The sequence below is a fragment of the Nannospalax galili genome, unplaced genomic scaffold (genome assembly GCF_000622305.1).
Source record: "Nannospalax galili isolate Female #2095 unplaced genomic scaffold, S.galili_v1.0 scaffold113, whole genome shotgun sequence".
NCBI lineage: Eukaryota > Metazoa > Chordata > Mammalia > Rodentia > Spalacidae > Nannospalax > Nannospalax galili.
In genome coordinates, this window is record NW_008335444.1 from 5807395 (window position 1) to 5819679 (window position 12285).

The 12285-nt window shown below is 52.1% G+C and overlaps 1 protein-coding gene across 5 annotated transcripts in view; it reads right to left on the minus strand.

The window, feature by feature from the left end:
- Positions 1-12285, minus strand: part of Syt2 (synaptotagmin 2) — a 127648-nt gene that overhangs the window by 53334 nt on the left and 62029 nt on the right. The window contains exon 1 of one of the 5 annotated variants that reach the window (XM_008830323.1): positions 7658-7922. The exons of the other annotated variants lie outside the window; for them this stretch is intronic. The gene's annotated coding sequence lies outside the window, so the exon portion shown is untranslated. Of the gene's footprint in view, positions 1-7657; positions 7923-12285 lie in introns of those variants that run through there. 5 annotated transcript variants of the gene reach the window in all.

The following is a 12285-nucleotide window of genomic DNA, read 5'->3' on the forward strand; positions in this document are numbered from 1 at the left end:
AAAAAAGATGTTTTATATAAAATACATAAAAATTCAATAAAAATTATACAAAAAACTAAAAATACAAATAAATAAATAAACAAGTCATTTGGGATGAGATGGTTCAGTGGAGAAAGGCCTGGCAAGCCTAACAACCTCCTGCATTCAATTCCTGGGAGGGACCTACATGGTAGGAGAAAAGTATTGACACCAATGATTTGTCCTTTGACCTCCACACAAGTACTATGGCATGTACACACCCCCAATAAGTAAATAAATGATGTAAAAATATTTAGAAGGCTGGGTGTGGTGGGACATGTCTTTAATCTCAGCACTGGGGAGGCAGAGGCAAGCAGATCTCTGTGAGTTCAAGGCCAGCCTGGTCTACATAGTGAGTTCCAGGCCAGCTGAAGCTACAGGGAGACCTGGTCTCAAAAAGACTAAAAAAGAAAGAGAAAGAAAAAGAGAACTCTCCATTCCCATTTCAAAGAAGCCACAAGGGAAGTTCTACCTGTTATCGAAATACTTCCAATTTGCATAAGGATGATGTACAGGAAGATTCAAGGTCAGGCTCAAGGTCATGGGAGACAAGCACCAGAGGACTCCACAGAGCTAACCAATGTTGGAGCCTTCTCTAGTGAAGCTTGAGGAATGGGGCAGATGAAGACCAGCCCACTCTAGGCCATGGGCTGACCTTAGGAATGACTTTGTCAAGGAACCTAATGTCTGGAGTTCTTGGTAAAATGGTATTGAGATGTTAAAAGATGATCCCTAATTGTCCTTTCCCAGGCCCTGAGTAGCTCCGAAATAATGCACCCCATCTCCAAACCTACCACATACCTCAGACAGCCAGGTAGAGGGGTCAGAGGCAGTGGGCATCTCCCAGTTGCTGGCTTTGGGCCTGATAACCGCACATCCTTAGCAGTTGTTGGGGCCTCTATGAGAGACCTGCTCCTAACTGTCAATCTAATACTGTCAACAGGTCCTGTTGGCTCCTCCCACCCCTCAAAGGAGGAAGTGAAGAGGCAGGATATCTTCCAGGGAGGGAAGGTACTGGATGTGGAATGGAGCCAAGGTTTTGCTTCTGGGCCGGGAAATGGCCTATTCCCAACATCCCTGGCAGGCAGCGCTTAGCTTGTCTGGGGGCTCTAGTCAGGGCATCCCAGCTTAAAGGAAGACCCTCTACCCTGTCCTTTGCTTGGCCATCATGACACAGCAACAAAACTGTGCCTCCCTTTGTACTTCTGGGCATAGAACTACCAGGCCTTTCCCTCAACAAATGAAGAGCAGAAAATGATCAGCCAGAATCAGCCAAAACCACCAGAGGCAAATGTCCTCCCTAGGAGAGTGGCCCACTGGGTCTAGTGCCAAGGCCTCAGCGAGGAAGCCTGTATATGTCTAGAACAGAGATAGGAAGAGGCTACCCTGCACATCTAGCAGACTTGCTGACTCTGTCAGACAGTCATGCACTGTGAGACATTGGGGGAGAGGTGGAAAGACAGGCCTCTTTCACTACAGTGTTTTCAAGAGGCCACAACTGAAGTCCAGAAATGGAAAGCAACTTGTTTATAACAGTGTGGGTAATTCGCCATATTCTGAATCCTTCCAATCAAATTCATATCCTACCTTATCCACTCCTAGCTCTGGTGCTCAATTTCTTTTTTTAAATTTATGTTTATTCTATATGTATGAATGTTTTCCCTACATGTATATAAGTGTACCTGTGTCATACAATGACTATGGAGGTCAGAAGAGGGTGTCAGGTCCCCTGGTAATAGAGTTAAATAACTAGTTATATGGTTGTTAGCTGCCATGTGATGCTGGAAACCAAACCCAGGTCCTCTGCAAGAGCAACCAGTACTCTTAACCACTGAGCCATCTCCCTAGCCCCCTGGTGCTAAATTTATTTATCTTCAACATGCCCCTTTCTGTTTTAAGAATGGCCCCATTAGTAATCACGGTAGTACTTTAGAACTCCATTTTCACAGTACCGTGTCTCAGGTTTCTACTCTCCTCGGGGCTCTAGGTAAATATTAATACAATAAGTTCTCATGTCAACCCTATCGAGTTCAAACATTACAGATAAGGAAACTAAGCAGCAGGTCTTGAAATATCTTAGCCAAAGCCCTACAGCTAAAACACTGGAGGAGCTGTGATTTGAACACAGGCCACCCCATCCAAGAACCTGGGGCCTTCGCATCACAGAGCACTAGGGCCACTGGGTCTGGTCACACAATGACAAGCCGTCCTGTGAATTCCAGAAGTCACACAGGCCAGGAAGGAAGGAAGTATGCCTATGCCTAGGAGCCTCGTGCTGGAGGCTGGGAGCCAAGCTGCAATCTGTCCCCAGCAGCTGGCTGGCCTCAAATCCAGGCAAAAGGCAGGCTTGGAACTGGCAGCCTCACCATTCAGGCTACAAAGCAGCAGCTTTGAGAGACGATCCTGCTGAAGGCTTCTGCTGCAGCTATCTGTCCTGCCTGGGGCTGGTGGCTGAGGCCAAGTACAGGTTCTCCCCTCTCCTCCATCACTCACCCAGCTGAGCCGCTCCAAGCCCATGACAAGAGCAAAACAGAGGACTCCGGAGTTCACAGCCCTCATACCAATTTAGGAGGCAAGGAGCCAGGTTTGGTCTTGGGTGGTAACCCTGACCTCCAGGAATGTTGTGGTATCCCTCTAAGGGATTGGTAACAATGCTGACTGATTCTAAGAAAGTAAGCTCAGTAGATCACCGCCCACAGGTACCCACCTGACAGACTCACCAAGCACTGGTGACTCCCACAGTGGAAGTCCTTCCCCATACCTCACGCAAGCCCATCCTGCTGCAGTATAGTCCTGTTAAGTCGCACTGAAAGCTCCCAAATGCACCCTTTGTTAAATTGCTAAGACAAGATTCCATGAACCACACCAATCACAAAAGCCATTAAAGCTGTCCCTGCCCAGCTCCTTTGCAACCTCAGGATAGAGCAAAGAAGCAAAATATGGAGATGAAAAGAATGCAAAGAGAGCATGACAAAGAAAAGATCCTTCTCTGCCTCTCCTAACGTGCCAAGGACTGCACATCTGCTGAGCTGAGGGGCCAGATAAGGAAGCCGGCCCTTCCGTGCCTCTGCACAATCTTCTGCAGGCAGCTCAAAGGGCCATCTGCTGCCAGGCCTTCCTGCAAAAGCTTCAAGTCCCAACTCTCTAGGGGGGTGGAAGGTGGGGAAGCATCAACTCTAAACAATAAGAGAAATTTATTAGGGAAAGAGGGCTGCTGGGAGGCCATGTGGGCAAGTACACCAGATCAGACCCACTCAGTATGCACTCAGACACACAAAGGGTTATTCACTGCTGGTGAAGCCAAAAGCAGCTTTAAAAACAAGTGCTCACACCCCAAGGCCACCCTCCCTGCCCCAGCCCAGTCACACACATTGTTGTCCTTTGCTGCTGAGCAAATATTGACTTTCTTTCACTCTACTGGCCAGTGGAAGAGCTGGCCACTGTCTCCTTCCTCAGGGTAGGCTGTCAGCCTAACAGCTCAGAGCAGCGGCCACCTGAGACAGGCCAAGAAAAAAGAGCTGCTCATGGAATTAGATGTCTGTCCTTTGGCTTTTGCTTTGTCTCCTGTGTTACCCATCTCTAAGCCTACCTGGGTTTATTCTCATGTTCTGGCTGCCCTGCTGCTGCCATGTGGTGTGTCTGGGTCAAGAGAAGCAGAATGGGGTGGCTTGTGTACCTGGAAGAACTCCAGCTGGGGGCTGACAATCCCCTGATGCTGGGAACTCAGTGCTAGTCCTGTGTTCTTCTGAGGCCTTGGCATCCTCCATCTACAAAACAGGACTGTGGGACTCAGAACTCAGTGTCTGGAGAAGAAGGTTCCTTTCTCTCAGGACCTGCGTCCTTCCTGCAGTCAGAGCACTGCGCCTCATGCTCTGATTCTAGAAGAGATGGAAAATAGCTGTCCCATGCTTAACAGAGAGGGTGGGAAGAGCATTAGACTAAGGATCTTGAAGGGCTGGCTCAGTCCCCCTCTCCCCCAACTGGTTCTAATATGCTGTGTGATACTGGGCAAGGTGATCTCCTGAGCCTCAGTTTTCCCATAATCAGAATTCAAGGACGGCATGGAGATGCTCCCTGGGCCCATGTAGGTGCCTCATTCTGAGATTCCCTTCCCCAATACCCTCTGCAGACAGCAACACCCTGGCTCCTGCATTTCCTCCAGGACCTTGTTTCCCAGCCTTTCCTCACAGGAAACCTTGAGTGGGAGGATGTTGCACCTCCATCGTCGCTGCCTCCAGTGGCCTTACAGACGGATTCATTTGGCCTCCTGCCACCCTGTGTGGCTGAGCTGCCATTCCACTGGCACTGTGACCAGGACCAGCACACAGTATCGAGGATGCACAGTAGGAGGAAAATACAGGAAACATAACACTCTCTTGGATACCTGTGCATGATGACAGCTTCAGGACAGTGAGCTGTGACCTGTCCTCCTTCTGTAATGACAAAGAACCCCAAGTAACACCCACTACCACACTAGGAACTCCTTGTGTTCCGGGAGTTTTTGTTTGTTTGTTTGTTTGTTTGAAACAAGGTCTCCCTGTAGCCCCAGCTGACCTGGACCTCACTGTGTAGACCAGGCTGGCCTCGAACTCACAGAGTGTTGGCACTAAACACATGCGCCACCATGCCCAATTCAGTGTTCTGGGAGTTTTATATAAATGTGATCTTAAGAACCCTGAAAGGCAAGGAAAAATATCCCCACCTCCTAGATGAGACAACTGAGGCTGAGAGGAATTAAAGAATTGACCTAAATTCACACAGCTATTAAGGAACACACCAAGATGGGAACCTGGAGATTCTGTCTGCAAAACCTCTGCTCTTATCCATCAGCACTCGCTGAGGAACTGTCATCACCCTTCCCCAGGCTGAGTTACAGGATGGACACCAAGGAACAGAGAGCACCAGGCGCCTGAATGATCCCAGCGAGCCTCCCAAGAGCCAACAGGGACAGTACTGAGTCTTCTAGGCTGGCCTTCCACTTCACCTAAGGAAGCTGAGGTCCCAAGAGGACATCAAATTACCTAAGCTCACACAGCAAGTCTGGGGTAAATCCTGGCCCTACCACCCTCTCCCCAACATATCCACACACATGGATCCCCTGAGGCTCAGCAGTCCCACTGCCCTGTAAGGGACCACTTCTGGCCCCAGGTTCATTCCTTTCTGTTCATCAGCTGACTTGCTCCTGGATGGTTCAGCAAGTGAAGAAAAGGCCATTCTGTTATAACCATAGAAGGGACCAGAGGTGGCAGAAAATGATGAGGGTAGAACCAGAGGAAAGTAGATATAAGAGTATTAAGAAGCCCAGGCACTGACTGTTATCCATCAAGTCCTATTGCACAGTGACTGGTGGCCAGAGGGACAGGGAAAGAGCCAGTAGCTATTCCCCCTCTAGGGGGAAGCTTTGGACTCCTTGGGGCAGATCATGCTGCAAGGCCCCAAGCCCTCCTACTGCTCCCCATAGCCACTGCTCCCAGCTGCCCCATGCCTGTTTGCCAAGGGCTTTGACTGATACTGTGAATAACAGCTATGGAAACACTTGTGGACTCCATACTGCATTAAGTGCTTCATATGTTTCTTCTTTAATCTCCATAGGAACACTAGAATCTACCACGATTATCACTACATTTTGGCAATAAATTCACTGAAGCTCAGCTCTAAAGGCACTTGCTCAAGGTCACTGAGCCAGTAACCAGCAGGATGGAGGCTCCTGAGGTCTTACTGTAGGGGTGTGAAAAGCTTAGAAAATTGCTCCACTTAAAGCCTCTTGTCTCGGGGTGTCTCCGGGGACAGAATCAGGGAAGGGCCATGCACTGGGAGTTCCAGAGGCCACCTGCTCCCATCAAGCACCCTTCCTGTCACTCTGGTACCAGCCTGATATCCAGCCACAGGTCTTCAGAAATGGGAGGGTTCTGGGACATTTCCCAGCTTGACCCTCTCAATGCACAGGGGAAGAAAGCAAGAAAGGGACTTTGCCCAAGGTCACACAGAATCACACAAACGGGAAGCTACACCTGTAAACTCAAGCCAACTTCTGTCTTCACCCAGGAGTCTTCTCACAGCACCTAAGGCCCAGTGACAGGCTATAGACTCATTTTAGCAGATGCCCCAACAGGATCTCCCCAAGAAGGGCCTCAATGAGATACTGCAGACAGGTCAGGCTGCACAATGGACAGCTCACTATGAAGAGCTAAGCAGGGAAGACTCCTGAATGTGGACAGCAGTGGTAACAGCATGACCTTGGAAAGCCCCTGACTCTCCTGCATGCTTCAGGAACCCTCTGCCCAGGGATGGCTGAGCCGTGTGCAGAGGGTGTGTCATGCTGGCCTCCCTACCAGGCTGGAGACTCAGGTGAGAAGGGGTGATGAAGGAACAGGAAGACTGTAGACCTCCCCACCCCCTTGGAAGGCTTAGGAGGCTAGCCAACCCCTACCCTGCTTCCTCCTCCCACTTCAATTGGGCCAGCAGGTGTTAAAGCTCGGAGAAACCTCAGGCCCTCAGATGCCTTAAGCCCAAATCCTCAATTTCCAGGTAAAGATCCTAAGGCCCAGAGGGTTAAATGAGTTGCTCAAGGTCACCAGGTAGGTTGGAATGGAAGCTTCTGATTCCTTGGGGCTCTGAACCCAGAGCCCCACATAGCCACCCTCTTTCCTCCCAAGAGTGCACTGAGCTCTCTGCAGAAGCCAGGGATCAAAGGCAGTGAATTGCCAGGCTCAGAAGCTTGGCAGGTGCCCCATTGGACTTGTTCACCAGAGCACCTTCCCCTACACTCTCCCCTTCGTTTCCATTCCTGTCTAGTGCACCATTTCCCTCTATCATACTGAAATTCCGAGAGGTACAGCAGCTTGTCCAAGGTCACACAGTAGCGTACTAGGTCTATTCCCCATACGCTCCTTCCTCTCGCGAGTCTCTCCCAAGTCCATGGCTGTTTTTCAGGATCCCAGGGAACCCTAGTTCCTCCAGTGCACCGAACCGTGGCACTGGTTGGAGGATGAAAAAGTTCTACGGGGAGAAATCGACAGAAAACATGACAGCTGATTCCGCTACAACAGACCTGGCCAGTGAGGGGCGCGATGGGCGGTGAGTCCCGCACAGTGCCAGCGCCCCCACTGCGCTCCACTTTGCAATAGGGGGCTCCAAAGCTCCGCGCGCGTGCGGGATCCTCCAACTCATCCTCGCCGCAGCGGGGGCGAGTAGGGTTCCCCCACCCCCACCCCCGTCACCGCCCTACACCCGTTTCTCACCACACACCCACTCCATCCACCCTCCCGGGCTCCGCTTCCCACCATTTCTAAGCGATGAGCACCCTTGCTTCCCAGTTAGGTCTCTGTCCCAGCACGGAGGCGTCCATCCTGGGCTCCCCCAGAGAACTGGTCAAGGACGAGGGGTTCCTAGGATATTCAGGACACCTCCCCCGGGACAAACAAGTGGATTTCAGGGGCTCGATCTCACAGCGGGATAGTCCTGTACTTAGTTTATACCGCAGCGAGCGCCAAGCCCAGAAAGTCGAGGGTCTCACTTCAGTGACCCCTGCATCCAGGGTCCAGCACCAGGCCCTGGGGCACGGCTGGTGTCCCGGGCGTGGCCTCGCTTGGGTCCACGAGATGTCGTTGCTGGGTGCCCCGCCTGGGCTCCCTCTTACCCCGGGACGTGGGCGCCGTTCGGCTGGCGTGGGCTGGTGGAGAGCAGCTAGAGACTGCGGGTCCCGAAGTCCAGGTCCCCTGTTCCCATCGCCGCGCCGCTGCGGCTCTCCTCCTGCGGCTCCCTCGCAAGCTCTGCAGTAGTAACAACCCGATCCGCTTCCCCCGCCCGCCAATTGAGATGCAGCTCACATCCGCCTGCACAAGGCGCTAGCAGCCCCTAGGAAAAGATCCCGATCGGATCAGGATCCCGCCCCGGCACCCCAGTGGCCGCTCACCCACGCCCCCTTCTCCAGCCCCAACAGCCAGCAGAGGGCGGCTGGGAAGAGGCAGCCCCAGGGAAATGGGCTGCCGAGATCTAGACTGGCAGAAGGGTTTAATCGCTAGCGGTCATACAGAAGTTGGGGCTGGGCGGCCCTGGAACCACTAGGGGATCCCGGGGCTCTGCTGAGGATCCCCGCCCACGCAGTTCCCTCCTGCGACACTCCCCACCGCCCCCGCTACCAATAGGTTCCTGAGTCTTTCGGTGCAAGATTGGCTGGGGGAGGGGAGCGAGAAGGGGACCAGCCCCTGTCGGAACCACAGGGAAGGGAGAAGAGGAGCGGCAAGCTCCAGGGATACAGTGAAGGTTTTCCTGAGTCAAGGAAGAAAAAGAAAGGGAGGAGGGAGGTGGAACAAAAGGCTGGGACCTAGGAGGGGTGTTCCCAGGGGTGCCGTGACGGGTTTCAGGAGGATGGAGTCAGGGCAGAGTCAGGGCTTTCCATTGGTCACTAAGGGGCGGGGGAGGGGGAGGACGGGACAGCAGAACAGTGCCCAGATAGGATCCCCCAAACAAGGCTATTTGCCTGCCCCAAATCTTGCTTTCTTCCTCTTGGGGCCAGGCAGGGCCTCCACAAACCCTGAGTAGGGGGAGCGAGGGAGGGGCAGGGTGGTCCAGGACGGTGGTGGGTCCTCGATTCTTGGTCTTACCTTTGTGTCTCATCATCGTTCCCCAACACCCCTGCTGCTAAGATCTCAGGAGCCCAGTCCCCAAGTGGAGTGTCAGGAGTTACCTAGCCCACCACCCTTGCCCACCCCGAACCAGCCTGCTTCACCCTCTGCAGCAGCACCTTTCTCTTCATCTCCAGATTTGCACACTCAGAAGCAGGAATCAAGTTCAGGTTAACCCCAGGAAGTGATCATGTGTGTGTAGGGAGAACTGGCTCAGGGCTTCTCATGGACACACATTCTGAGGAAGCTGGGATTCCCAATCCAGCAGCAGCCCCCTCTTCCTCCCATCTCACGCCTGTCCCCAGCTGGAAGACATGGCCATCACTCCCAGCCAGGCCACTGCAGTGCTGCAGCAGCTGCCGGGGCCAGCGCCTCTCTTTAGAACGCTGTGGCTTGCTGACTGCCCCTAAGGCTGCAGAAAAGCTGACTCAGGGAATTCCAGGTAGCTCACCTGGGCCTGAGCATTGGCTTGGACACCTGGCTGGAGCTGCACATGCGTGCAGGGAAAGGTGCATGTGCACAGCTGGCCATTCTCCAGAAAGAGAAGATCTGAGGGTCAAGGGCTCAAGGTCAGAACACACAGAGGACACTAGGCATCCTCCTATACCTATGCCTGCCTACACTGGCCACAGAGGAGCACTGTCACCTGTGATGGGTGGGCAAGCTGCAGCCTTCTGCTTCTCCCTGGGGAAGCTGTTCCCCCTTTTGAGTCCCCCAGTGAAGGTTCAGCAGGTTGCACTCGAGATTTCCTGGTGCTGAGTGGGTGGCACCATCCTGCCTGAATGAACATGGGAATTTTGGGTTCCATGGATGTTCAGGATAGACAAAATGACCCTAAGTGAACTGAAATATGCCTTGGGCCTTACTCAAAACTGTCCCAGTGACATGGAGTCTAACGACAGAAAATGAAGCAAGGCTATGTCTACACCTTCTGGAAATACCTGCTTAGTTTACAGGCTGCACCCCATGTGTCTGTCCCCTTCTGGGGGGTAGTAGAATTCTGATGGCGTGTGTAACAATTGGATGACCTCTACATTGGCAGGGGCCTGGGTCCAGGGGATGGACATGACAGGGTTCTTTGAGAAAGGCAGCAGTATTTGGCTCAGAGCCCCCTTGGGCCCTAGAGGATCCCTTCCCTGACAGGGGTGGTAACAACAGCCTTTCAGCCTTGATCTCTTTTTAAAAAATTTTTTCGATTGGCCGGGTGTGGTGGCGCATGCCTTTAGTCCCAGCAGGCAGAGGCAGGCGGATCTCTGATTGATTGATTGATTGATTGATTGATTGATTATTTTTTTGGTCTTTTTGAGACAAGGTCTCCCTGTAGCCCGAGCTGTCTTGGAATTCACTATGTAGACCAGGCGGCCTTGAACTCACAGAGATCTGCCTGCCTCTACCTCCCTAGTGCTGGGACTACAGGCATGCGAGTGCCGCCACGCCCGGCTATGATTAATCTTTATTTTATATGTATGAATGTTTTGCCTGCATGGATATAAGTGTACCACATGCATGCAGTGCCCATAGAAGCCAGAAGAGGGTGTCATATTGCCTGGAACTGGAGTCACAGTTGTTAGTCACCATATGGGTGTTAGGAAATGGACCTGGGTCCTCTGCAAAAGCAGCCAGTGCTCTTAAACACTGAGCCATCTTTCCAGTCCCCAGTGTTGATCTCTTAGTCCTTATAAACAATCCTAGGAGGCTTTAGGGCAAAGCAAGGACAATTCTTTGTTCCATGAAGGAATAGGAAATCCCTTTAAATATGGGTGTCTCACCCAAGGTCCCATAGTGAGTCTGGCACAGAGCTGGGCCTTATAACTCTGGATGCTAATTTCCACCCTCCCCAACCTGTTCCACATGGGCTGGGTAGACATCAACAGCTTCACCCTCCTCCCCAGGTGCTCCTTCCATCCAGCGGCCCTTCTTCTCTGTCTTCTTGCAAGCCTCCTGTACAAGCATCTCTAGATGATGCCCATTCCTACTCTACAGTCTCACTTAACTCTGCCCGTGGCCTCATCCCTATCCACACTTGTACCAATCACCTTTCAGGACCCGAAAGAGCCATACTCCTGGCTGTCTAGGGCCTTTGCACATGCTATTCTCTCAGTGCCCTGTCTTTCTTCCCCTCACCATGCCAACTCCCCTTCACTGCCAGCCTCAGTTGTCCACCCCTCCCCTTTGTCTTTTGCCTACCCCTGTCCTTTCTTGTTTTACCTATGTCCCAACATGTCCATGAGAGGAAGGACCCCCTGCTCGTCGGCACAGCAGATCCTCAGTAAGCATCTCTGGCTATGAGACTGAGCATTCTTAAGTCTAAGTACACTGGTACAGGGTGTGACCTTGGGCAAATAATGCAACCTCTCAAAGCTTCATCTTGCTCACCTGCAACTTGCAGGGGGGCGGGTAACTATAAAATAGGATTCTTATCCTAAAGATTAAGGGGATGATGGGTGTCGAGACTAAGGCAATCTGTATCAGTGCTAGCTCCTACTGGTGAAAGAACTCTTTCCTCTACTCTAAGCTTTTCCCCAGGACACCAACTCCTAGCCTCACAGCTCTCCTCCCCACCATCACACCTGACTTAGTGACTCCTAAGCTTCCTGACTTCTGTCCCCAGACTTCCTGGAGAAAGCAGACAGCAGCTGGTGCCAGCTCCTCTCCTTACCACCTGGCTTCCCCAACTTCAGGACTGCAGACCAAGCCTTAGGTTGGTCTCAGGTATCAGCTCAAACCAACCTAACTCCAAGCCATGGTGGCATGACTTGGCAGAGCCAGGGGTGGTCAGGGATTAGTGGGAGACTCATGCCTCTTTCATGACCAAAGTCACTTCCAAGTACATCCACTCACTATGGACAAAGCTTCTCTCCTCTGGCTGAATGAGACTCTATGCCCTTCTCATACAGACAGGACAGCTGTCCTGGCCCTTTGGTTCTATCCAGTTCTGCTCCGGTCCCTGCTGCACACAAGGACAGCATCTCCACCTCCCCAAGGAAGGTATTTCCTGAACATGAGTAGCATTTCCCAGGCTATCTATGAAGTATACATGTTTGGCAGATGGGCCCTAAAGAGGGAAAGAGAATTGGGGCTGCACTCTGAGACTCTCCCCAGAGAATTCAAGAAAACAGCCTCCCATAGCTGTGGGAGGTTCTGCAGCGAGTGCTCCAGGTAAGCCCGCCCACTTGAAGAGGGCCATAGCTTACACACGGTGACCTCTATTGCCACCTGCTGGTCACAACCTGTATGTTCCTTCCAATACAGTTGGGGTTTTAGGGGAAGAACCACATTTCTTGGATAAGCATTCTTGAGGATATGCTATGTGTCACTCACTCTGCTAGGCCTGGGGATGACATGCTGTGGTCAGTCTCCACACACAAGAATCTTCTACTGGCAGAAATAGGCACAGAAGCCGAAAATGCTGCAGGGAGGGGCAAAGTAGTTCTTGGGGTGGGGTGCTTCCCTGGAAGAAGAGTAGCTGGAGTCTCAGTGGCATCAGTTCTGGAGAAAAACCTCCAGGGCAGATAGCCTCACTGCTACTCACAGCCCACCTCTGTTCTGATCCCAAGAAAAAAGCCGAAATTCCAATTCCTAGCTCAGGAAAGGAAGCAGGAGGCACTGGGCAGAATGGGAAAGAGTGGCGGGGAGGGGA